The sequence below is a fragment of the Colias philodice genome, chromosome 32 (assembly GCF_061535455.1).
Source record: "Colias philodice isolate Cphi_HAF_F1 chromosome 32, ilColPhil1 Martin Lab GWU primary, whole genome shotgun sequence".
Taxonomy (NCBI): Eukaryota; Metazoa; Arthropoda; class Insecta; order Lepidoptera; family Pieridae; genus Colias; species Colias philodice.
Window position 1 is genome coordinate 2700586 of NC_143117.1, and position 25278 is coordinate 2725863.

The window sequence follows — 25278 nt, forward strand, 5'->3', positions numbered from 1 at the left end:
CAAACATGCTCAACGTTAATAATCAAGTTTTCACTTCTGCCGGCACTCCCGGAGTGCAACCCGTCTTTTTTTAAAATTAGTTTTAATCGTGTCCCCTTGGTATCTGTTAACTGGACATGTCCTGCACCGTTACCGTAAATGCTCAATAATTTCGTTCGGTTTTTTTTCTACCTATCAGTTAAACGTTTTTCAAACCGCTCATCTAATTTTATTTCCCGTTGCTTTTTGACTGTTTGTTTCACCTTGGGAATTAATTATGTTTAATTTATACTCTGTTCTGTATTATTATATAAGTTGTGTAATTCTTGTGCAATTAGTTATTACTAGTCATCGCTAGATGTCACAGTAATAAAATATAATTAATCTGATATTGATGTAGATGGCGCTAGTAGTTTGTATATTATTGTGATATTATAAGTTTGCAGCTTAAATCAATATGTAAATAGCCATCAATAAAATTTAACTATACATTTTTTTGTGAATTATAGTGTTAGCATTATATTTCATGAATTGTATAATATTGAAATTGTATACAGCGCCATCTATTAGAAGGAGTCTGTAATCATTATAAATTTCGATTCTTCTAGTCTCCACTAGATGTCACAGATATAAAATAAATGATACAGGAAACTAATGTAGATGGCGCCACTAGTTTTAATTATTTAAATAACTAAAGCTTTTTCGCTAAAGCAACATTATAATTAACATAAAAAATGAAAAGTGCATTTTTTATTTCATATTGCACTGATTTTTGCCATCCATAATGTAATGTTAAAATTTTATTCCGTAAATTCAGTAATTATGAAATACAAAACAACGCCATCTATTAGAATCTGGCAGTAATTCTTGTGCAATTAGTTATTACCTGTTATCGCTAGATGTCACAGTAATAAAATATAATTAATCTGATATTGATGTAGATGGCGCTAGTAGTTTGTATATTATTGTGATAATATTATAAGTTTGCAGAATTATATCAATATTTAAATAACCATCAAAAAATTTAACTATATATACATATTTTTCTTAGTATGTACTTTAAAGTGTTAGCATTATATTTCATGAACCGTATACAATTCATGAAATATAATGCTAACACTATAATTCACAAAAAAATGTATAGTTAAATTTTATTGATGGCTATTTACATATTGATTTAAGCTGCAAACTTATAATATCACAATAATATACAAACTACTAGCGCCATCTACATCAATATCAGATTAATTATATTTTATTACTGTGACATCTAGCGATGACTAGTAATAACTAATTGCACAAGAATTACACAACTTATATAATAATACAGAACAGAGTATAAGGGCATTTTCACAAAAATGTATACCCCCCTGATTTTCAACTGTCCCTCGAATTCATTAAATTCTATATAATGAAGTAGTTGCCAGAATTATTTATATATGTTATCAAAGTGATTATACGTATACAATATTTTGTTTTTTTAACAAAAACTATGACAAAATCTAAAATAAAGTTAAGTTAATTATAAATAACAATCGAAAAATGGGTAATTTTACGCTGTCCCCTGCTTACTCTTACGCGTTTATTACATTATTTCTTAACTTTTTTGTAAGAAAGGTACCATCTTTTAAGGTTTTATTTGGTCCAGGATAATCAGTTACTGTGATAATAGTTAAAATATAATAACCTTATATAACAAAATAAAAGATAAAAAAATAAAAAAGAAAATCAAAAAAATTGTCCTTCCCGGAACATTCAGTTGTGTCACCGATTTTCTAAAAAGAAAATTACTGTGGTTCAATTAATTTTGCATTACTGTCAACACCATAGCTACTGCTATGCAACTTATCAGGTTAGAAGCCGTCAGGGTCAAAAAACTGCTTAGAAGGAGTGCACGCGTGTTTGCAAGCCGCAGGGACCAAATTCTTCATTCAGGTATGTGACCATATTTTGGCTTATTTCTATCTATTTATCTTGTAGTATTTAGTTAATTTTGTTTTAAATGTTTTATATGTAAGTTGATCAAAAGTTTTGATGAATATAAGTGTTGTGGTTATATTTTAAACCGTTTTTATTACTAGAGGATTATCAAATGTGACTTCCGCTGTGTGACTATTTGAGCGGTCACATATACGCTGAACGAAAAGTCACAACATGCCTGAACACATAAAGCAATGTTTACATGGCGATTTTCTTGAGCTATAAAAATATTTTTCTAAGACATTTTTGACTGAGTAGGAAACTACGGCAAAAAGTAGATTTCAAAAATAAAAATTATTTCCCCATCCAAATCGCAACAGCTGATTGATCATTTTGCATGAGGAAGTAAAATTTTTTTTTTGAGGAAAAAAAAAAGAAGCATTATGCAGAAAAAGAAACAAAATAAGCCAGCAGAACTAAGAATCTAGACAATGTGCCTTGTATAACAACGAAAGATAATAATGGAACAAAAATTAATTTTTTTCACGATATTTTTCATTGTTTTTTTTTTTATTTACAGATTAACCTTCGTGTTTGCAGCGTCCACTGAAACAAGATTTTTTTTATCAAATATGGTGATTGAGATTACTTAAGGTTAATAATAAACGAATCACGAAGACTGATTATCGACTGATTAATTTGATTAGTGCCAATATAAAACATAAAAGAGACTTCTTATTCTTGAATCTTGATAGTAATTTACCCTTTAGATAAATAATAATAATGTGATGGCTTAAGCCCGAACTGATTGTGATAATTTAGTTTGAAGTTAAGTTAAGTTTATAATTATATTTATTATGTGTGCCTGCGTACTTTTTTTTCGCCATGTAAACGCACCCTTTCCCTTTTTAGGTATTCGGTTGTGTGACTGTCCCTATATTACGGAGCTGAATTTTTTAAATATTTCAGTAGATTTTACATTTAATGCCCTTCAAATCAGTCTCTTTAATGGAGAATAATACATAAGTGTAATATTTGTTGCCTTTTCTCTAAAAAAGTATCTAACATTTTAAATGTAAAGATAATAATGACAGTTGAAGTACCAGAGTCACAATACTGAATATATTAATGTTTTTTTTAATTAGCTTAGATCCAAAAGTTGGGAATAGTGAGTGTTTAAAATATACAAAATAACGATTTTAAGTTAATAAATAAACAATATCTAAAAATTCTTATATTTTGCACTGTTTTTCCAGCTACTGAATATAGTCACACAACTGATATAAAATTGCGAGACTTTCCATTGTGTCCTATTATTTTTACAGTTTTCTCATTTTAAACCCATCATATTATATGTTTTCTTGAAGTATATTGAATTTCCGTTTTAAAGAGACCAAAAAAAGTTTAAAATATAATACTATCAAAAAAAATATATTTTTCAAGGAGGGGGTACATTTTTGTGAAAATGCCCATAAATTAAACATAATTAATTCCCAAGGTGAAACAAACAGTCAAAAAGCAACGGGAAATAAAATTAGATGAGCGGTTTGAAAAACGTTTAACTGATAGGTAGAAAAAAAACCGAACGAAATTATTGAGCATTTACGGTAACGGTGCAGGACATGTCCAGTTAACAGATACCAAGGGGACACGATTAAAACTAATTTTAAAATAAAACCGGCCAAGTGCGAGTCGGGCTCGCGCACAAAGGGTTCCGTAGCAGCAAATATAATAAATTACAGTTAAATCAACCTATCTCAAAAACTATAAGAGATACTTTGATCAAACCAAAAATCGTTGAAAGAGTTAATTAGCATGCATCACCTCTATTTTTTTTAGAATTTTATACCCCGTAGTTATAAAAATAGAGGGGGGGGGACATACTTTTTACGACTTTGAGAGCTGATATCTCAAAAACCGTTCACTTTAAGAAAAATGTTTTTTAGAAAACTTTATATCATTTTAAAAGACCTTTCCATTGATACCCCACACGGGTATGTACATCGAAAAAAAAAATTTCATCCCTCAGTTACATGTATGGGGGGCCCCACCCCCAATTCTTTTTTTTACTATTTAGTGTCATATTTTTGTAGCGGTTCATACAACACATATTCCCATCAAATTTCATCACTGTAGTACTTATAGTTTCCGAGTAAATCGGCTGTGACAGACGGACAGACGGACAGACGGACAGACGGACATGACGAAACTATAAGGGTTCCGTTTTTGCCATTTTGGCTACGGAACCCTAAAAAAGACGGGTTGCACTCCGGGAGTGCCGGCAGAAGTGAAAACTTGATTATTAACGTTGAGCATGTTTGATATCCATCCGTCTTACGCTTTTTCGATCAGGTCACGTGTCCTGACGCGAGTTTAAGATTTTATACCCAACGCCGCTAAAGAAGTTTTCACTTCAATAATATAATTGTATTAAAATGTATTATGAGATTATTACACTTGAAAACTACAACGAAATTACAATAATTTAAATGTTTGCAGTAAGTAATAAATAGCGAAATTGCTGAGAAATTGTTAAATAAAGATCACATTTCGAAAAGGGGACAGTACTGCAATCCGTAAGATGTCAGTTTTTAGGTTTAAATTTTGGAACTTTGGTTTAATTTTCTCTTAAGTAAAATTAAAACAAGAAATCTTAAGTCATCCTAAACTATTTAAAATTAATTCAACACTTCTAAATCATAAAATCCTGAGTTTTTTGCAATTTTTATGTGTGGGACATCCCGTGAATTGGATTACCGAACATAAACGCACCTCATCGCATCGAACGAATGTCAAACATAAACACTTCACATTAATATATTGAACATAGTCAAGGGGATTTATCCTAAATATATGTTTTTGAGGATACAGGATGCTGGTTCAAATTGTCGATATTACACCTTTTCTCGGATTTCATTCCACTCGATACCTATCTACTTATTCACCCATTTTCATCACGGTCTTTATGATGTTGAGTTGTTACATGATCATAGATATTATATTGGATGAACTTAAACATTATAATACAAAACTTACTTAAATTAATAAAAAACGTTAACTAAAGACTTAAAAGAGGCCGGTTATTGTTACCCCTTGAATGTCCTTAAACAAATTTTTTTTCACGATGCATACTGACTAGGAAAGAGGCAATGTAACTTGGTTGAGCGTAGCAAATTATACTTATTATTTAGTTTATGTAAGCGTACGAAGTAAACGAAGCTCGTCCCACCTTGATGGAGAATAAAGGACGGAAAGCTTATAAATTCATTAAAAATCCAACCATTGAGACAAATAAGCGTCCTTGGAACGTGGTTTTTGCGGCATAAACGGCTGTATCTTTTGATTGCGTTGGCTTAGAAGTTTGATTTTTTCACAGCTTCAAGGGACAGTAGACCTGAGTAATTGATATAAATTTCAGCTTCATACCTCCACGCGTTCCTGAGAAAAAGGGTCTTGACAGACGGACGGACGGACGGACAACAAAGTAATCCTATAAGGGTTCCGTTTTTTCCTTTTGAGGTACGGAACCCTAAAAACCGCATCAAAATCCGTTGCGTAGTTTTAAAGATTTAAACATACAAAGGGACATATGGACAGAGAAAGCGACTTTGTTTTATACTATGTTATATTTTAATTTATCCTGCACGAATTTTTCCTACTACTTTATTTTTATATTGCCCTCATATTGATTGAACAAAATATATGATAGATATGATGAAATAAGTCAGAGCGTTAACATTATATTTTAATTAGTTCGTTAATCTCTCACTTTTGACATTGAAATTATTAATTTTATAATTATTTAAAGCCGTCCAAATTCATTTATTCTTCAACAATATGGATACATCACGTTCAATTTTCCTTCACAACCTTTATTTAATTAACTCTCTCTAATTAATGAAAGCAGTAGGTGCCTAGTTAAATTTCTCAACACATCGCGCGTTAAGTGAAAAGTAACTAGGCGCGTGATTCCATTTAACCAAATATATAACAAACTCAAGGAAAGTTTGTTACGTTATGTAATTTCCTTTTTGTAAAGCATTATACAAACGATGTCCGGTTCCGGCTGTCGTACAGTGAGGACGTTGTTCAGTGCTTCCCAAAAGAAATAATTTGTCAAAATTAAACTTTAATGATTTTCGACTAAATTTTTTGAATTTCTGAAAGTTCATGATGTTAAATTTTGCATGTGTATTTATGAGCAAAAATGACATCTTTTTACAGGTATGCCGAAACGAAAATAATAATATTTTTCACTCCACCCTACTGTACAATAATAATTAGTACATTTCGCACTCAAATCATTCAAAACAATTGTAAAATACACGATGAAATTCGAAAATTTAGTTTAAAACATACTTTGTATAGAACGAATTGTAAAAACGCGTTCACTCGACCTAAGTAAGTATCTAATATGATATCAATAAACTAATCTGAATTATTACTGACTCTACAATTCCTATTTTCATTAAGTATTCCAATTATCTTAATATTAGATACCCAATCTCGATTAAACGCGTTTCTATCTGTGCTTTTCCGTAAATCGTTGTTTCATTTTCGAATGTCACTTTTAAAGTAACAAAACACGGCGGACCTACCGTGTTTCGAACAAAATGCATGAAAACTTTCATTAGTAGATAGTTAAGTCTTGTATTTTAAAAGCATGCAATAATTTGTATTTCATTCAAAAACATAATTCGTTTATCGAAACGTTTTTTGCTTAAAACGGTTTCACAATGCATTTTTCTAATTATTATTTTCATTTCAATAATTAGTTACCTAGCCAAATTATTACAAACAATATTTTCGCTCCAACTTCAAGGTATCGTATTACGAGTAGGTACGAGTTAATTGTGTCTTTATGAAGTATAGTAATAAAAAAAACAAAATAAATCTCGTGTAGAGCCATTTAAATCTCGATAATTATTTCTATTAATATTACCTATAGGTACAAACTTTTAGAACTGTCAATTAATGTCGATTGCGCGGCAAATTTGTATTTTTTTTTCTTTTTGAAAATTTCATCATCTGTTGTTTTACAGTATTTTTCTATGAAAATATGTGCAGTTTACAATAAAAACTACGTATATCGAAACAATACAGCTTTGTCTGAATATTAAAATATTATGTTCTCAGTTCAATTACATTATTACTATTTTCGTACATTTCGATATCAGTTGAAAATATTGTATCATATAAAATTTTTGGTTAATGCAGCTGGTATAACAAGGTAATGCGCTTTCGTGTTTTAACTACATAATTAGTTCAATATTAATTTAGTCGTAAAATACGTTATTTTGTTATTAATTTGAATAATATTATTGTAAGGAATCTAATTCAGTGTTAGATTTTCAAAATTAGATTAAGGATAATTTGTAATAATTGAAATAAATATTTTTGGATGTACATACTGGTCTTTTTATTTTATTCCCCTGTGCTCATATTATGTCATGAAACCTTTCAGTAGATACATGGACGAAATCGCAGCCAGCGCCCAGCAGTAATTAGCTATAACATATAGGTAAGGTAATAAATAATAGCTCTATAGTTAATACGCACCTTGATACTTACCGTAGAGTTGTTTGATGTTGAATCCGTAATAAATAAAATTAACACAATACATAATTGAATGTTACTTTTGATACACAATACACACTACTTACTCAGAGGGAAATAAACGCTACCTACTAGTTTTATTTGAACATAGGCTAGAATTTACTTTTTCACAAACACGTATATTTTTAAAAGCATAATATTATAGTTTATTAAATACTACATAATATTATATACAGTTTGCCAATTATTAGTCTTCACGATGATCCGATCAGCTGTTTTTGTGTAAAAGAATAACAAATATAATAATTTCAGATTTCACGTTTATAGAGGTTTTAAATTAATAGGAAGTATGTATTTAAATGTATTGAAGACCGGTGTTCTTACAAAAATAACAAGTCAATACAAAATTGTCTACTTATTAAAACACTAACAGATATATGGCTACAATATTCTAATTTACATAAACTTTCGTTTCAGTCAGAAATGGTCATAATCAAAATTGCTTAGGTGGTTAGGTATCTTCTTCATAATAATATTATGTTTAATACCGGTCACATTCGATTGATTTAAATTGAACTTTTGTAATGTGTTAATTAATATATAGGCTAGGATTTACTTTTTCATAAACACGTATATTTTTAAAAGCATATAAGTAGTTTATTAAATACTACATATTATTATATACTTACCAAAACTTCATGATAATCCGATCAGCTGTTTTTGCGTGAAAGAATAACAAATAGGTATAATTTCATAGATCGTATAAGCTTTCACGTTAATAGAGGTTAAAATAGTAGAAAGATTGTTTTTTTAATTATTTTGAAGCTTCCATAGTTATAACATACCTGCCTACAGAACAAAACAAAGTTTCACCGCACAGAATACATATATATTTATATTTACTTAATGTAACGTAGAGAAAAAAATGATCAAAATCCTATCCTATCCTATCCTATCCTAGTTACTATAATATTATAAATGCGAAAATTTGTGAGGATGGATGTATGAGCATGTATGTATGTGAATATGTTTGTTACATTTTCACGCAAATACTAGGTACTGAATCGAAGGTAACTTGGATTAACAAATAGGATAGGTTATATCCCGTAAATCCCACGGGAACGGGAACTATTTATTTATTTTCGTTTATTTCTATCTGAATAATCTATTCATCCTTATAATTGTTAGTGTGTACCTTAAAACTATGTTAGTATTATAATTAGTTAACTATATATGTATATATATCTATATATCATTCAAAACAAATTATTGTAAAATACACGATGAAATTCGAAAATTTAGTTTAAAACATACTTTGTATAATAGAACGAATAATTATTGTAAAAACGCGTTCACTCGACCTAAGTATCTAATATCATATCAATAAATTACTAATCTGAATTATTACATACTGACTCTACAATTCCTATTTTCATTAAGTATTCCAATCATCCAATTATCTTTATAGGTACTAGATACCCAATCTCGATGAAACGCGTTTCTATCTCCCTGTGATGTTATATTTTTATGTGCTTTTCCGTAAATCGTTGTTTCATTTTCGAATGTCACTTTAAAAACTAACAAAACACGGCGGACCTACTACCGTGTTTCTATAATGAAACAACGTTTTTAGCTTCAACAAGGAACTGAATTTATTGCACAGATAACTACAGACTAAACGTATCAATGAACTCTAGTAAGTATTAATGCCAACAGATGGTGCTACCAGTATCAAAATTTAGATTATTGAGATATATTTTCAACAGTTTCGAACAAAATGCATGAAAAGTTTCATTAGTACATAAGTCTTGTATTTTGAAAGCATGCAATCATTTGTATTTCATTCATAAACATAATTGGTGTAACGAAACGTTTTTTGCTTTAAACAGTTTCACAATACATTTTTCTAATTATTATTATTTTAATTTCAATTAGTTTCCTAGCCAAATTATTACAAACAATATTTTCGCTCCAACTCCAAGGTATCGTATTACGAGTACGAGTTAATTGTGTCTTTAAGAAGTATAGTATAGTAATAAAACAAACAAAATAAATCTTGTGTAGAGCAATTTAAATCTCGATAATTATTTCTATTAATATTATACAAACTTTTTTAACCGCCTCATTCAGTCGTAGAGCTGTCAAATGTCGATTGCGCGGCAAATTTGTATTTTTTTTTCATTTTGAAAATTTCATCATCTGTTGTTTTACAGTATTTTTTTATCAAAATATGTAATGCAGTTTACAATAAAAACAACGTATATCGAAACAATACAGCTTTGTGTGAATATTAAATTATGTTCTCAGTTCAATTACTTATTAAGTACTATTTTTCGTACATTTTGATATCAGTTGAAAATATTATATTATCATATACAATTTTTGGTTAATGCAGCTGGTATAACAAGGTAATGCGCTTTCGTGTTTTAACTACATAATTAGTTCAATATTAATTTGTCGTTTGGGGAGGAAGTTGCTCGCGTCCGTAGGATTTACCATCTATTCCTAGACTCACCCTACACGTCTCCCCTGGGTGGTGCTAAACGAGCAACAACGCCGAGTCTCGGGCGGCGGTAAATAACCCGATGCAACCTGCCTAAGAAGCAAGTTATGTTGGGGGTAGGAAATGACCTCCTCAACCCGCAATCTCACGGTCTAGTCATGGGATCGGGGGCATTGGCTTAATCGCCCGTGTCACGAGGTAGAAAGCCTCTCTAAAAATTCACCCTAATCCTAAGGTGGGATACGCGCTGAAAGGATGAATGGCTTGCAGGTAGCAAGTTGATAGCGCCAACCTCAACGGACCCGGCCAACGTTGTTGTATGGAGCCTTCTTGGAGGAATAGGCGTCACCCTTCAAGTGACTACTTAGTTCGTCCTTACTCGTGGGAACAATATGAGCGAAACCACCCAAAAAAATTTTAGTCCTAAGAATAATATGATACAGCAAAAATTAAATAAAAATATCTTCATTAGAAATCGTAGTAACAGTTTACCAACAGTAAATAAAACTGGAGACAATGAAATAGAAAATGAGAAATTAGACACTAGAGAAGGTACAGTGATCAGTTCGATTCAGTGGCAGAATGACAAAGTACCTCTCATAAGACAAAAACGAAAAGAAACAAGCCCAATAGATAATGAGAACATAAAGAAATCAAGGCACACGTCTTCAATTATATCTGTATCTAATATCATATCAATAAATTACTAATCTGAATTATTACATACTGACTCTACAATTCCTATTTTCATTAAGTATTCCAATCATCCAATTATCTTTATAGGTACTAGATACCCAATCTCGATGAAACGCGTTTCTATCTCCCTGTGATGTTATATTTTTATGTGCTTTTCCGTAAATCGTTGTTTCATTTTCGAATGTCACTTTAAAAACTAACAAAACACGGCGGACCTACTACCGTGTTTCTATAATGAAACAACGTTTTTAGCTTCAACAAGGAACTGAAGAAAAGTTTCATTAGTACATAAGTCTTGTATTTTGAAAGCATGCAATCATTTGTATTTCATTCATAAACATAATTGGTGTAACGAAACGTTTTTTGCTTTAAACAGTTTCACAATACATTTTTCTAATTATTATTATTTTAATTTCAATTAGTTTCCTAGCCAAATTATTACAAACAATATTTTCGCTCCAACTCCAAGGTATCGTATTACGAGTACGAGTTAATTGTGTCTTTAAGAAGTATAGTATAGTAATAAAACAAACAAAATAAATCTTGTGTAGAGCAATTTAAATCTCGATAATTATTTCTATTAATATTATACAAGAGCTGTCAAATGTCGATTGCGCGGCAAATTTGTATTTTTTTTTCATTTTGAAAATTTCATCATCTGTTGTTTTACAGTATTTTTTATCAAAATATGTAATGCAGTTTACAATAAAAACAACGTATATCGAAACAATACAGCTTTGTGTGAATATTAAATTATGTTCTCAGTTCAATTACTTATTAAGTACTATTTTTCGTACATTTTGATATCAGTTGAAAATATTATACTTATTATCATATAAAATTTTTGGTTAATGCAGCTGGTATAATAAGGTAATGCGCTTTCGTGTTTTAACTACATAATTAGTTCAATATTAATTTGTCGTAAAATACGTTATTTTGTTATTAATTTGAATAATATTGTAAGGAATCTAATTCAGTGTTAGATTTTCAAAATTAGATTAAGGATAATTTGTAATAATTGAAATAAATATTTTTGGATGTACATACTGGTCTTTTTATTTTATTCCCCTGTGCTCATATTATGTCATGAAACCTTTCAGTAGATACATGGACGAAATCGCAGCCAGCTGCAGCGCCCAGCAGTAATTAGCTATAACATATAGGTAAGGTAATAAATAATAGCTCTATAGTTAATACGCACCTTGATACTTACCGTAGAGTTGTTTGATGTTGAATCCGTAATAAATAAAATTTACACAATTGAATGTTACTTTTGATAGGTTATTCAGATAGAAATAAACGAAAATAAATAAATAGTTCCCGTTCCCGTGGGATTTACGGGATATAACCTATCCTATTTGTTAATCCAAGTTACCTGTTGAGTATGAATATCATCGTTTACGCATGAAAATAAGTGGACGCGATCTCCACTTATGTTCATACAAATACAGACTTTACAGGGTGCTCCAAAATTACAACATTTCAAAATTTTTTGCTACTTGTTTTTATTTTTATTTTAATTAAAACTAGATAAAAACTAACAGTAATTTTTACTTTTTGAAAATATTTAGGTTTTTATTAATGTTTAAAAATCGTCTTATTCCTAAATGACGTCATTCTTATGGTGGACTTTGTTCTAACGTCTGTATGTATAACGTCTCCACATCAATTTTAATTTTAATTTATTTTCTCTTAAAATTTGCGATTAAGAAAATATTTTTTGTGGTAACAATAGCATTATGAAGAAATGCTTTTTTTTTTCTTTCATGCTCTTAATTTTATAATAGTACCTATAAAATGAAATGTTATCCAACTTCAAATCGAAAGGCACTGTATCCATACAGAAAAATGTCTAAGCTGTACAAAAGTGAAATCTACATTTAATTATACCATAACTTAATTATAAAACGTTACATAGAACTTATAAATCAAAAATTTCGAAAATTCGAGTTTTAAACATTTTTTATTAAATACAGCTTATGTAAAGGATAAAAATCAATAAACTTAAAGATTCAGAATAAATAAACAATTACACAAATTATGTTTCAGACAGCCGGAGGCCCCAAAAAAAACTACGAATTCACTTAGAAATACTTTAATATAAACTTATTACAATACGTCTTGCTCGATGCAAGTCTTAACAATTAATAACTATAAAGCTAATTGAATATAAAATGAAAACTTAAAATTACGTTGCGCCAATGGAATCTGCTACGTCCGTACAATACGTTCCCGTGAGAAACGTCGACGCAGCAATGTCTTGGGGATCCGTTGGCGTAACTCCTCCCCCCGAAGACCAGCAACTATTTGAGCACGGTGTGATAAAATGTTGCTGGAAACTGTGGTCCTGGCGAAGATTCGGTACAATTTTGACTGTCTTGATCTTCCGTCTTTGTATTAGGGTCGTCTTGATTCTTCCAGCACGTAACGTTCTTATAACGGATTACTTTGTAAGTTGCGAAAAGTAGCAAAGTGCCCAAAAGGAATGTATAAATTGGGACAGTGGTATGGTATATCGTCGATGTATTCTTTTCTAGTTCAATCGGTGCTTGCATCAGTACCTTAGTATGAATCTTATGCAGATCTTCCAAATTTATTGAATTCAACTTTACATGATTTTCAGGGCTGTGGTTGAAGTGTATTTCATTTAAGTCGATATTACTTATTTTCAGTGGTTGTCCTCGAATTCTATCTTGAACGTTATTGACTTTAAATTTATCTGATTCCAGGATACAAATATCCCGTTTGATAAAATATGCTAAATTTGCCCAAATCCTTAGCATAATGACAGAAAATGTAGATGATATATTGCAAGAATTGGTTAGAATTGAAAATACATTAGCTTTCATTCGTACGTCCTCAACACATCATTCTATGTTAAGTTCAAATGTGTTAAAGGATATATTAATAAAATTAAATACTATATATGGTAAGGATAGAATTTTAGAGTTAGAATTAAGACAATATTACGATATAATAAAACCAGGATATTATTTTAATGGAAAAAAGATTATAATTGTTCTTAAATTTCCGATAGTGTCTAAGGATTCATTTACTTAAGCTTCACAATATCTTTTTTGACTGATATGCTCTAGAGACCTAGAGTGTCATGAGACAAGTGGTGTGATGACTGGTACTTAAAACCTACTGAGTTATTTTTTTAGTTTTTAAGATATTACCTACATTATTAAAATCTTTTTCTATACTTAATATTGTAAAAAGGAAAGATTTGATTGTGTATGCACAAAAAGACCTCAAAACTACTGGTCCAATTTTTTTAATTCTTTCGTTGTTGGAAAGCTACACTATCCATAAGTATAATACACTATGTTTGTTCAATAAATGCTTTTAATAAAAAAAATACTAAAAGTTTTACAATTTACCAAACATTGAGTCCATGTTTCTGTAGCAATCTATTTATTATTACTTGGGACCATATCCAATGTTATAAGTAACATTTTTATCTCTTTCAGGCAGACCATCCATCTCAATTTGCCTTAATTGACATATCAAATACTACTGATCAACCATCATGCTCAGGTTATCCACATCCACAAGATGCCAAGGATCTTGAATTGGTAAGAGCAGTTCTTGAATAGAAAACCTATATGAAATAATTCTTGTTTAACGTGGATGTTCCGACCGTCCCTCCATACATTTTTGATGACGACTAAACACTTAACACAGACACTATTTCTTTAAAACTAATCATTTTATCACTTCTCTACAATGAAATGTGTCCGCGTTCGACCTTTTTAATCAATAACTTACATTATTTACTTAGAAAAACAACAGTGAAATACCGGCAAAATTTGACACTTCTACAGTAGTGTGTGTGACTTTTGCCAAGCGAAACACGACATAAAGCACGACATCTAGCGCGTCAATGTCTAAACGAATGGCGATGTTTAGACATTGACGCGCTAGATGTCGTGCATTCGCGTTCGTTATCTTATACATAATTCGCATAATTCTAATAAATCAAAGTTCTATGTGTAATAATTGAGTAATTTCATTTCCAATCGTTCAAAGAAAATAACAATAAAATAAAATAAAACTAATGACCTTAGAAACTATGTTTTTTTTTGTAAACAATTTATTACTCATTATTGTTCGTCCGTCGTAGGTCTGTAAACTGTATTGTACACTGAAGGTAAATGGTACTGTAGGTACTTTAGTTCGGCGTCGTCGTCGGCTTGATATAAAATTACATTCTTGATTTCATTGACACGCGCTATGATTTGCGCGCGGAATTTCTTGTGTTGTGAATTTATTTTTGTATGCTATGCATTTTTTGATTCAAATTGCAATATTTCTCTAGTATGCATTTGAGACTATATTGTAAATTGTAATAATTGATCGTGGGTATAGTAATTAATTATTCTAATAACGCAATTAGTAATATGTATATGTATTTTCGGTGGGATTCAAAACAAAAAATTGGCCCGTGATTTTTATGAAATTTCACCACATTGCAAATCACATCAATCATAGTTCATACACATGTATGACGAAAGTGATTAGTATTGTGGCTAACATTGACTCATCAGTTCATCACTGAAACCAGTGATAAATCAGTAGGTACCTATATCATATTGTGTTTGAATATTTTTAAACAATGGTATAAGTATACAATTATTATAAATCGATAAACTATCAAAGTAATCACAAACTTGCAAACATTGGTAAAATATGCTTTAGCGAATTTTCAGACAGACACACAATTTTATTACTTAGTTTGTTTTAGCAAAGTAGGTACCTACTCTGTTTACGTCACGCGTCGGCCGTCGCGTCGTCGAAAACGGTGCACCCAGAAACAAACATACCTAATTACCTAATTCAGTTACAATCCTTCTTTTGTTCCAATACGATTTTTTTTCCTGATAGCTAATAGCAAAACCATATGTTACTTTGTTTTCGTAAATATGTTTTTCACCTTCCTGGTTATTTTCACATAATGAAATATAATAAAATAATAAATAGTGTATTAGATTTGTTATTGTATCTTGTATACGAATTATTCTTACTTGTTGGTTATGAAATGTTCAAATACCTATTGAAATAATTTACTGTTACAAATCATTAGTGTTATTAGTTTTGAGTGAATAGGCATGGATCAGAAATTCAGAATATTATATGCTGCTAACTACTCAAATACATACATCTATACAAATATTATAAAGAGGAAAGGTTTGATTTTTTGTTTGTTTGTTTGTATGAATTGAATAGGCTCCGAAACTACTTGGCAGATTTGAAAAATTCTTTCACTGTTGGAAAGCTACATCATTTCTGAGTGACATAGGCTATATTTCATTTTCAAAAAAAATAGGCATCCTTACTAAAATTACGATAACGTAATCCAAGGTGTGAAAAAAATATCAAAAAACTACCTTACATCGCGTGCGCTGCGAAAACTATTGATGATAGAACAAAATGATATACTACATTTTTTAGAACACACCATTATCTACAAAAAATCAGCGGCAGCATATCTCTAACTATTACAGTCATGTCACAATAAGCGTTTTTTTATTGAAAAAAAGAAATTAAAATACCACCGCTACAAAAAGCTCTTTATTTGTACCTTGGTATTAACCCTTATCAAAATAAACGATGTATTATTTAAGACTGCTTCAATATCTTTATATTACTTTTTGAATTATTCGATTCTGACAATCCATTCAAAAGATATCACGAGTTAAAAAAAAAAATAAAAAATAAACTGTATTCGGCTAGCTATGCGTTGTAGGCGTCACTCGGGCAGGGGTACGGGAGGGGGGTTAAGATCACGAAATAAACTTGCCGCGCGGCTTCGGGCTTACTCGCGCGGTCGGCTCCCTACGTGATGGACGTGTGCGGAATTTACGCTTGATAATAATTCGTTTAGTAAGTAACTAAACCGATTTAAAAAGTTCTTTTCAGAACTAAACCCATTTATATAAAACTAGCTTCCGCCCGCGACTCCGTCCGCGCGGATGTCGGTCTTCGCGTGGATGGTTTATTTCTCCATTTTGAGTAACTCTGACAATGACATCTTATAAATATCTATTGGACCCAAATACGGCTAGGCCTATAATAATACGGAACGTGTGTTCGCGGTTCTACACTCTACAGAACAACGTCTATGGATAAAACTGAAGAATTAAGATTAATTTTTTTTCTACGTATTTTTCCAGGATAAAAAGTATCCTATTTTACGCCCAGGATAATAAGGTATAATTATACCAAGTTTCATCGAAATCGAACCGTCAGTTTTCCCGTGATGCCTTCACATACAGACAGACAGACAGACAGACAGACAGACAGACAGACAGACAGACAGACAGACAGACATTTAATGCCCGTGCGAAGCCGGGACGGGTCGTAGTGTTTTGATAAAAAAAAACAATAGTGTACAGTGAAATTAGTCTCGAGAAATTTTTGCATATGTAGTGGTGTGTATATTACTCAGATCTTAGAGCGCGTTTCCATTATATCGTTCTAGCCTATACAAAAATGTTTCGATATCCTAACATTACTATTTAATTTTATACTTATCCCTAGCAATACTCTGATTTATGTTTTAAAGAAAATGGTTTTGACTTTATAAAAAAAATAATATATCATTCAATTTTACGTCCTTGAGCCAATGACAAGGCGAATACCGTGAAACAATAAAATATCTTGTTCATAATAATTTGTTTCGTAATTAATATTTGACCATAATAATTACGAAACAAAACAAATAAATAAATCGTCACTTGATAGTGGAAAGTGGAAACACGCACAAAACCAGAATAAACCAGTTTACGCTGTCCGCAGGTGCCTCGTGCAGTCCGGCGTCAGTCGCTTGGTACCGTTAGAACATAAAGCACACATTTCATTCGAAAATTATAATTATTACGTAGTTTAATTGTTAAATTTTGTATTTGTTGATTGTTGTTATTGTTTGTTATTGTTGTTATTGTTTGTTATTAAAGTGAAACTTTTATTACATCGTCTCAAACTTTTTGGTCTGTGTAGCGCATGTCGCGTGTATCGCGGCTGCCGAGTAGGTATACCTACTCGGCAGCCGACCGTCACGCGACATGCGCTACACAAAGCAGTGTTCGGAACCGTTCGAACAGTTTCACTTTTACCGTGGTTTACATTTTTGGCCGGAGAACACCTAATTCATACACGTCTTCACTGAAGTAAAAATCGGCACTGCTTGTAATGTTTGGAACTAATAAAATATTAATAATACTAATATTATATACTTGAATAAAAACTAAAAATAAAATGTTGTTTTTTTTTATTTGCTGACCATACACTACTACAAACGCAAAAATTTCTCCAAGCTAATTTACCTGTAATGTAATAAAATAAAACTGCGTTTTATTGTAATCAATTTTGACATTATTTATTTTCCAAAATTAATGATGAATAAAATAGTTTACGCCAACAAATATGTATAACTTTTATTTTTATAACAATCGTTCATACCGTAGCAGGTAGCGTTTTGAGTCTCACGCAACGTTGCCGCATCGCATGACAGCAGCAATTGCGACGTTGCCATTCCTTTAGTATAAACAAACACTATGGATACCTACGCGTAGGTACGCTCGCGAATGCAAATTCGGTGATTTACTAATTATTGATAATCATTGAATTCGTTTTGAAATAGCCTGTACTTTGTAATTTTTAGTGTTATAGACATTTATAAAATGTGGTGCTCATTTTTTTTTGTAATAAATTATCCCGCTACGCTATTGTATTTTCGTTGTTTTATTTCAAGTGAACACCCATACAATTTTGTCACGAGCCGCCTCTGGCCTCTGGGTGAAATCAACCAGTCAAATGATTTTTGTTCTAATTGTATTTTGGTAGTAGTTTGTTTAGAATTTACATTACCATTGTTTAATTTTTATTTTGTATTTGCAGTAAAATAAAAAGATGAAAAACTTCATTAGGTATATTGTCTACTGTATCCTCCACAGTTGTGTGACCCCGACGTGCATTGAACACGCAGCTTTCTGATACTAGTAGCTAAAATCAAAACCACAGATATGTCTGTGATCAAAACCATAATAATATTTTTACCTACCTATTATTTTACTAAAAGTCGAGTGCATCGAAATCGTAAATATATGTTTTTCACCTTCCTGGTTTTTTTTCCATAGTAAATAGTGTTTTTGATTTGTTGTATTTTCCTAGCCAAATTATTACAAACAATATTTTCGCTCCAACTCCAAGGTATCGTATTACGAGTACGAGTTAATTGTGTCTTTAAGAAGTATAGTAATAAAACAAACAAAATAAATCTTGTGTAGAGCAATTTAAATCTCGATAATTATTTCTATTAATATTATACAAACTTTTTTAACCGCCTCATTCAGTCGTAGAGCTGTCAAATGTCGATTGCGCGGCAAATTTGTATTTTTTTTTTCATTTTGAAAATTTCATCATCTGTTGTTTTACAGTATTTTTTTATCAAAATATGTAATGCAGTTTACAATAAAAACAACGTATATCGAAACAATACAGCTTTGTGTGAATATTAAATTATGTTCTCAGTTCAATTACTTATTAAGTACTATTTTTCGTACATTTTGATATCAGTTGAAAATATTATACTTATTATCATATAAAATTTTTGGTTAATGCAGCTGGTATAATAAGGTAATGCGCTTTCGTGTTTTAACTACATAATTAGTTCAATATTAATTTGTCGTAAAATACGTTATTTTGTTATTAATTTGAATAATATTGTAAGGAATCTAATTCAGTGTTAGATTTTCAAAATTAGATTAAGGATAATTTGTAATCATTGAAATAAATATTTTTGGATGTACATACTGGTCTTTTTATTTTATTCCCCTGTGCTCATATTATGTCATGAAACCTTTCAGTAGATACATGGACGAAATCGCAGCCAGCTGCAGCGCCCAGCAGTAATTAGCTATAACATATAGGTAGGTAAGGTAATAAATAATAGCTCTATAGTTAATACGCACCTTGATACTTACCGTAGAGTTGTTTGATGTTGAATCCGTAATAAATAAAATTTACACAATTGAATGTTACTTTTGATAGGTTATTCAGATAGAAATAAACGAAAAAAGTTTGGAAAATCCAAAAGTGCACGCCTCATAATTTTTTTTTAATAATTATTTATTAATTATTATTTTTGTTTATTTAATAACAATTAAACCACATCGAATCAGACCCTGAAAAATGAAAGGGTTCTATTCCTGAGCATACTCAAGCGTAAGAGAAAAAAAAAAGACTCGATTAGTAAAGTATTTCGGTCGCTATCGTGTTAACAAGAAAATCCTCCGCACATACAGACACACGGACGTCCAAGACAGAACTTTTTTAAACTGTTTTTTAACTAGTTTAAATAACAAAAATGACATCAAAAATATCATGAATGTTAAAAATAGTGTTTTTTTCTTAATATGTGTGTGTATTTATTATCTTACAAGTGCAATGTATGATACATAAAGACATTTTAAGTTTGAAAAATCAGATGTTTTGCGCGAAGTGACAGTAGTACCCACCTCAACGCTTCGCTTATGAGGCGTGCAATAAATAAATAGTTCCCGTTCCCGTGGGATTTACGGGATATAACCTATCCTATTTGTTAATCCAAGTTACCTGTTGAGTATGAATATCATCGTTTACGCATGAAAATAAGTGGACGCGATCTCCACTTATGTTCATACAAATACAGACTTTACAGGGTGCTCCAAAATTACAACATTTCAAAATTTTTTGCTACTTGTTTTTATTTTTATTTTAATTAAAACTAGATAAAAACTAACAGTAATTTTTACTTTTTGAAAATATTTAGGTTTTTATTAATGTTTAAAAATCGTCTTATTCCTAAATGACGTCATTCTTATGGTGGACTTTGTTCTAACGTCTGTATGTATAACGTCGCCACATCAATTTTAATTTTAATTTATTTTCTCTTAAAATTTGCGATTAAGAAAATATTTTTTGTGGTAACAATAGCATTATGAAGAAATGCTTTTTTTTTTCTTTCATGCTCTTAATTTTATAATAGTACCTATAAAATGAAATGTTATCCAACTTCAAATCGAAAGGCACTGTATCCATACAGAAAAATGTCTAAGCTGTACAAAAGTGAAATCTACATTTAATTATACCATAACTTAATTATAAAACGTTACATAGAACTTATAAATCAAAAATTTCGAAAATTCGAGTTTTAAACATTTTTTATTAAATACAGCTTATGTAAAGGATAAAAATCAATAAACTTAAAGATTCAGAATAAATAAACAATTACACAAATTATGTTTCAGACAGCCGGAGGCCCCAAAAAAAACTACGAATTCACTTAGAAATACTTTAATATAAACTTATTACAATACGTCTTGCTCGATGCAAGTCTTAACAATTAATAACTATAAAGCTAATTGAATATAAAATGAAAACTTAAAATTACGTTGCGCCAATGGAATCTGCAGTGCTATTCTGTAAGGTTATTATAAAAACTCGAACGCGGAATCCGCGGTGAGTTTTCGATTTCGTATTCTGTAAAACTCGACAGTACTAGTGGCGCCACATCGTCGAGAGCGGCGACGAGGCGAACTGTGCTAAGTGAGTATTTTGACCACAGACATGTATCAAGATAGACTAAGCGAGTGTATGTACTTCCCGTGTCCAAACTAAGTTTATGAAACTTACTTGACGCTGGCCTACACTCAGTCCGCGCTTGCAGTTCGCCAAGGAAAGACGTGAAGCTGAATAAAGTAAAATGCCGAATTGCGCCGTTATAAACTGTAGAAACTCCACAGCTGTGAGTGGCCGAGTTAGCATAGATGTTTCCTTCCACCGGTAAGTAATTTTCTAATCAGAATATGCACTATTTATTTTAAAATCAAATAAAGAATATCTGTGGAAAACGATCGTGACAAACACGGATACCAAATCATACGAAATGATTCGGAATACATTGCGGCTTTTACTTGGCACGGTAAAGATCGCGTCGTATGATAACAAGCAATGAATAGCGTCTTCTCATTTTTCTGTTCTCATTTTTCTGTCCAATTTTGTGGTTAGTGATGTTCATTTGATGCAACAGTTCTCGATTCTAATCGATTTTATAATCGAACAGAAAAATGATAATTTGAAGGAGCAATTTTTCAGAAAAAAAGGCATAGATTTTTTTTGTCATTTAATACGACTTGACCTAGAACTTTTAAGTATTTTAATACAAAGGTACTAAAAATAAATATTATGACATGGACGCCATTAGTTATAAAGTGTCATCTTGGGAGTTTTTTAAGAAAACTCCTTATTGCTTAGACTATGTTTGTTTTTTCAGTTTTCCAAGTAACCCGAACATAAAAGGAAAATGGATCGATGCAACGGGACATAAAGATTGATTGATTGACAGTTTCATTACTTTCTTTCGATGGCCTCTCTAGTACGTAGTACATGGTAACTCAATGGGCATATGTAAGAAAAAGCTAAAACACATTAGTTTACTTGTTAGAATATTAAAAGGTTTATAACTTTATTTTATCATCCCTCTGTCTATGGTAATTATCATTTTTCTGTCTTGAATCGATTTAGTAATCGATTACGATTCATTTATTTGACTACCTCTTAGACATAGATCTAGTTTGATCTGATTTCTTTCGATTTACTTCGATGGGATAGGACGATACTAGAATCGCCGCGCGAGTGGCGGCCTAATCGATTTAGCGTAAAATGAAATTAACATCACTAAAAAGCGCTCGTGACGTCATAACGCGTCAAGGTCAGTACAAAAAATATGACACGCTTGGTTTTCATACAGATCGCGGTACTTGCGTTGTCTACTTAAATATACATGTCTGTGATTTTGACGTTTATAGTATGAATTCGGCATTCTGTAAGGTAATTTTACACCTCGAACGTCGAGTTCGAGTATTTACAAATACGAATTCACCTGTCAGCAATTCACTCGCCTATTAGGTGCCGAGTTCGTGAGTGAGTTAGTGGTTGTGGAACAAATTTGATACAAATTTTATATATTTTTTTACTAAAATGGCGCGTTATTTTATATTAAGTGCTATAATACGAGAAGCTAATGCTGTGGATATAATAGAAAGTCGCCGGCAAAGTACCAGCATTCGGGACATGCAAATTATTAATCGAAATAAAAATTTTGTTGAATGCTACCGTTTATCGGAAGAACTAGTTTCTCAAGTGATGGAAGACATTAAAGTTTTAGTTAAAAAACCTCAACGTCGACGAAGAGGATTAACTGCTAGAGTCAAGGTATGTATCTAAGTGCTTTATATGTGTATTCATAATGTCATGAAAAGTTACTGTTACAATAGTCATCGGTCCCGTGATTTCATCTGCGGAAGTCCCGATCCCGTGTGAATATTGGGATAACTTTCCCATAACTCTGTAAAACATTCCATTATGTAGGTAGGTAACATAACTTCCTCGCATAGAACATAGAACCACTAACGATAACGTCATCTAATCCCCGATTATTTTTTATGATGTCACCCTTTCAAGTGGTAGGTACCCTATGTTAAAGTCCAAAGATTCTCTCCCTTACGGTTTCTTTAAAAACGTTTTGAGTTATTAACCGACTTTAATTATGGATGGTTTCCTTATCAGATTAAGTACCTTTTATTTTGATAGTTTCAAGAAATTTCATTAATTTTTTTCAGTTGTTATGTGCACTTTCTTTCTTTGCGACTGGGAGCTATCAAAGGATATGTGGAAAACACATAAATTCGTTTGTGTCGCAGCCATCAGCATCTCGTAGTATCCACGAGGTCATAGAAGCCCTAAGCCATCCAAGTATAGTAAAAAAATACATAAGATTTCCCCAAAATTCTGAAGAAAGACTGAGACTCAAAACAAGGTTTGTGTACCTACCTAAATAAACCTATCATGTTAATGAAAAATATTTAATGATTTTTTTATTTCTTATTGCAGATTCTATGAGAAATTCAGTATTCCTGGGGTAATAGGATGTGTAGATGGGACTTTTGTGACAATGGTGAGACCAACTTGCCATGAAGAACGATACTACTGTCGCAAAGGATATCATGCAAGAAATGTACAAATGGTAAGCCTGATATAATAATGTCTGTATACGCTTTCGCACTTGAACCACAGAAAATCGATTTAATGAAATTTGGACCAATTCCATAGGATCATTAACGAAGCAGTATAAATCACAAGACGCTGCTAGTACCTATATTTTTTTTAACATTCATTAGAACAGCCACATAAAAATAGTTGTAAAATAATTCTTTTTGCAGTTCACAGATGCAGATTTGAACATAATACATGTAGATGCAACATATGGCGGAGCGACTCACGACAGCCTTATTTTTAATAATTGCATCATTCGGGACCACCTCGAACAATTAGTACAAACAGGCGAATCTGTGTACTTGTTAGGTGAGTTACCTCTTAGCTAATTAATTATAAAGACGAATCTTTGTTTGTTTGTAAATATTTAACTCAAAAACTACTGGATTAATTCCTTCAAAAATTCTTTCATCATTAAAAAAACTACTTTATTTCTGAGTAATTTAGGCTTTATTACCGAAGTTCACGGAATTCATAAAAATTGGAGAGCAGGCGAAATCATTGAAAACTCCTAACTCCTAATAAAAATATAATTGTTGATGACAAAACATTTTATTTTTTAACAATATTCATTGTTACAGGTGATTCTGGGTATCCGCAGCGTCAGTACCTAATGGTGCCAGTTCCAAATGCAGACGAGGGAACACCAGAACATCACTATAACTAGCTGCATGCTACTGCAAGAAACACCGTAGAAAGAACAATTGGGGTCCTTAAAGCCAGATTTAGATGCCTATTAGCACATAGAGTCCTACATTATGACCCCGACACGGTTTCGAAGATTGTAATAGCATGTTGCGTGCTTCACAATATTTGTAATCGTGCCGGCCTGCCAGCTCCAGCCATATTCAATTCAGAGCTAGAGGTTGAGGCTGGTTTTCATAGGACCAGACAAAGTGTAGCTTCAAATGAGGATGTACCTAATGAAACTGCACTTGGTCAGCTATGTAGACAAAGATTGATAAATGAATTATGGAGGGCAAGGAACACGCGGTAATTGTAATTAATTCAATCAAAAATCAATGCAAATTATTTATTCCAGAAAATTATATTCATAGGTGTTAGTAACTCAATTAGGGCTTATAAACTAATGTTAGTAAATTAAGAAACTATAAGTAAAACCACAGATAATTTTTTACTACTAAAATAAGTTAAGAACTAATAAATGTATTTAAGTATAAAAGTATTTTATTTTTTTAAATTTTCAGCTAATAATTTAAGACCTTCCCCGACGGCAATCAGGCCCTCTGCTGTCATTCTGTTGGTCTCCCTTTGTGAGTTGACCATCACCTCCTGTAACTCACAGTAGCGACGGTCAATCTCAATCCGTTGCTCTTCCAAGCTAAGAAACCTTTCAGTAAAGGTTGTTAATTGAGATTGCCGCCTTTGTGATGGAGGTGATCGTCTTCTTTGCCGTTGTTGTGGACGACTCGATGACCCTGAAACGTAAAATAAATATTAATTTATTATTATTTCCACCGGTCGCGGTGACGCATTTTTGACAAGTCTTCTGATGTTATTATTAT

General features: G+C 31.5%; 1 long non-coding RNA gene across 1 annotated transcript; it reads left to right on the forward strand.

Moving 5' to 3' along the window:
* Positions 1 to 1320: 1320 nt before the first annotated feature.
* Positions 1321 to 2763, forward strand: LOC149474958 (uncharacterized). The gene is made up of 2 exons (XR_016318176.1): positions 1321 to 1914; positions 2480 to 2763. It is a non-coding gene; the product is annotated as an uncharacterized LOC149474958 (long non-coding RNA).
* Positions 2764 to 25278: the final 22515 nt, after the last annotated feature.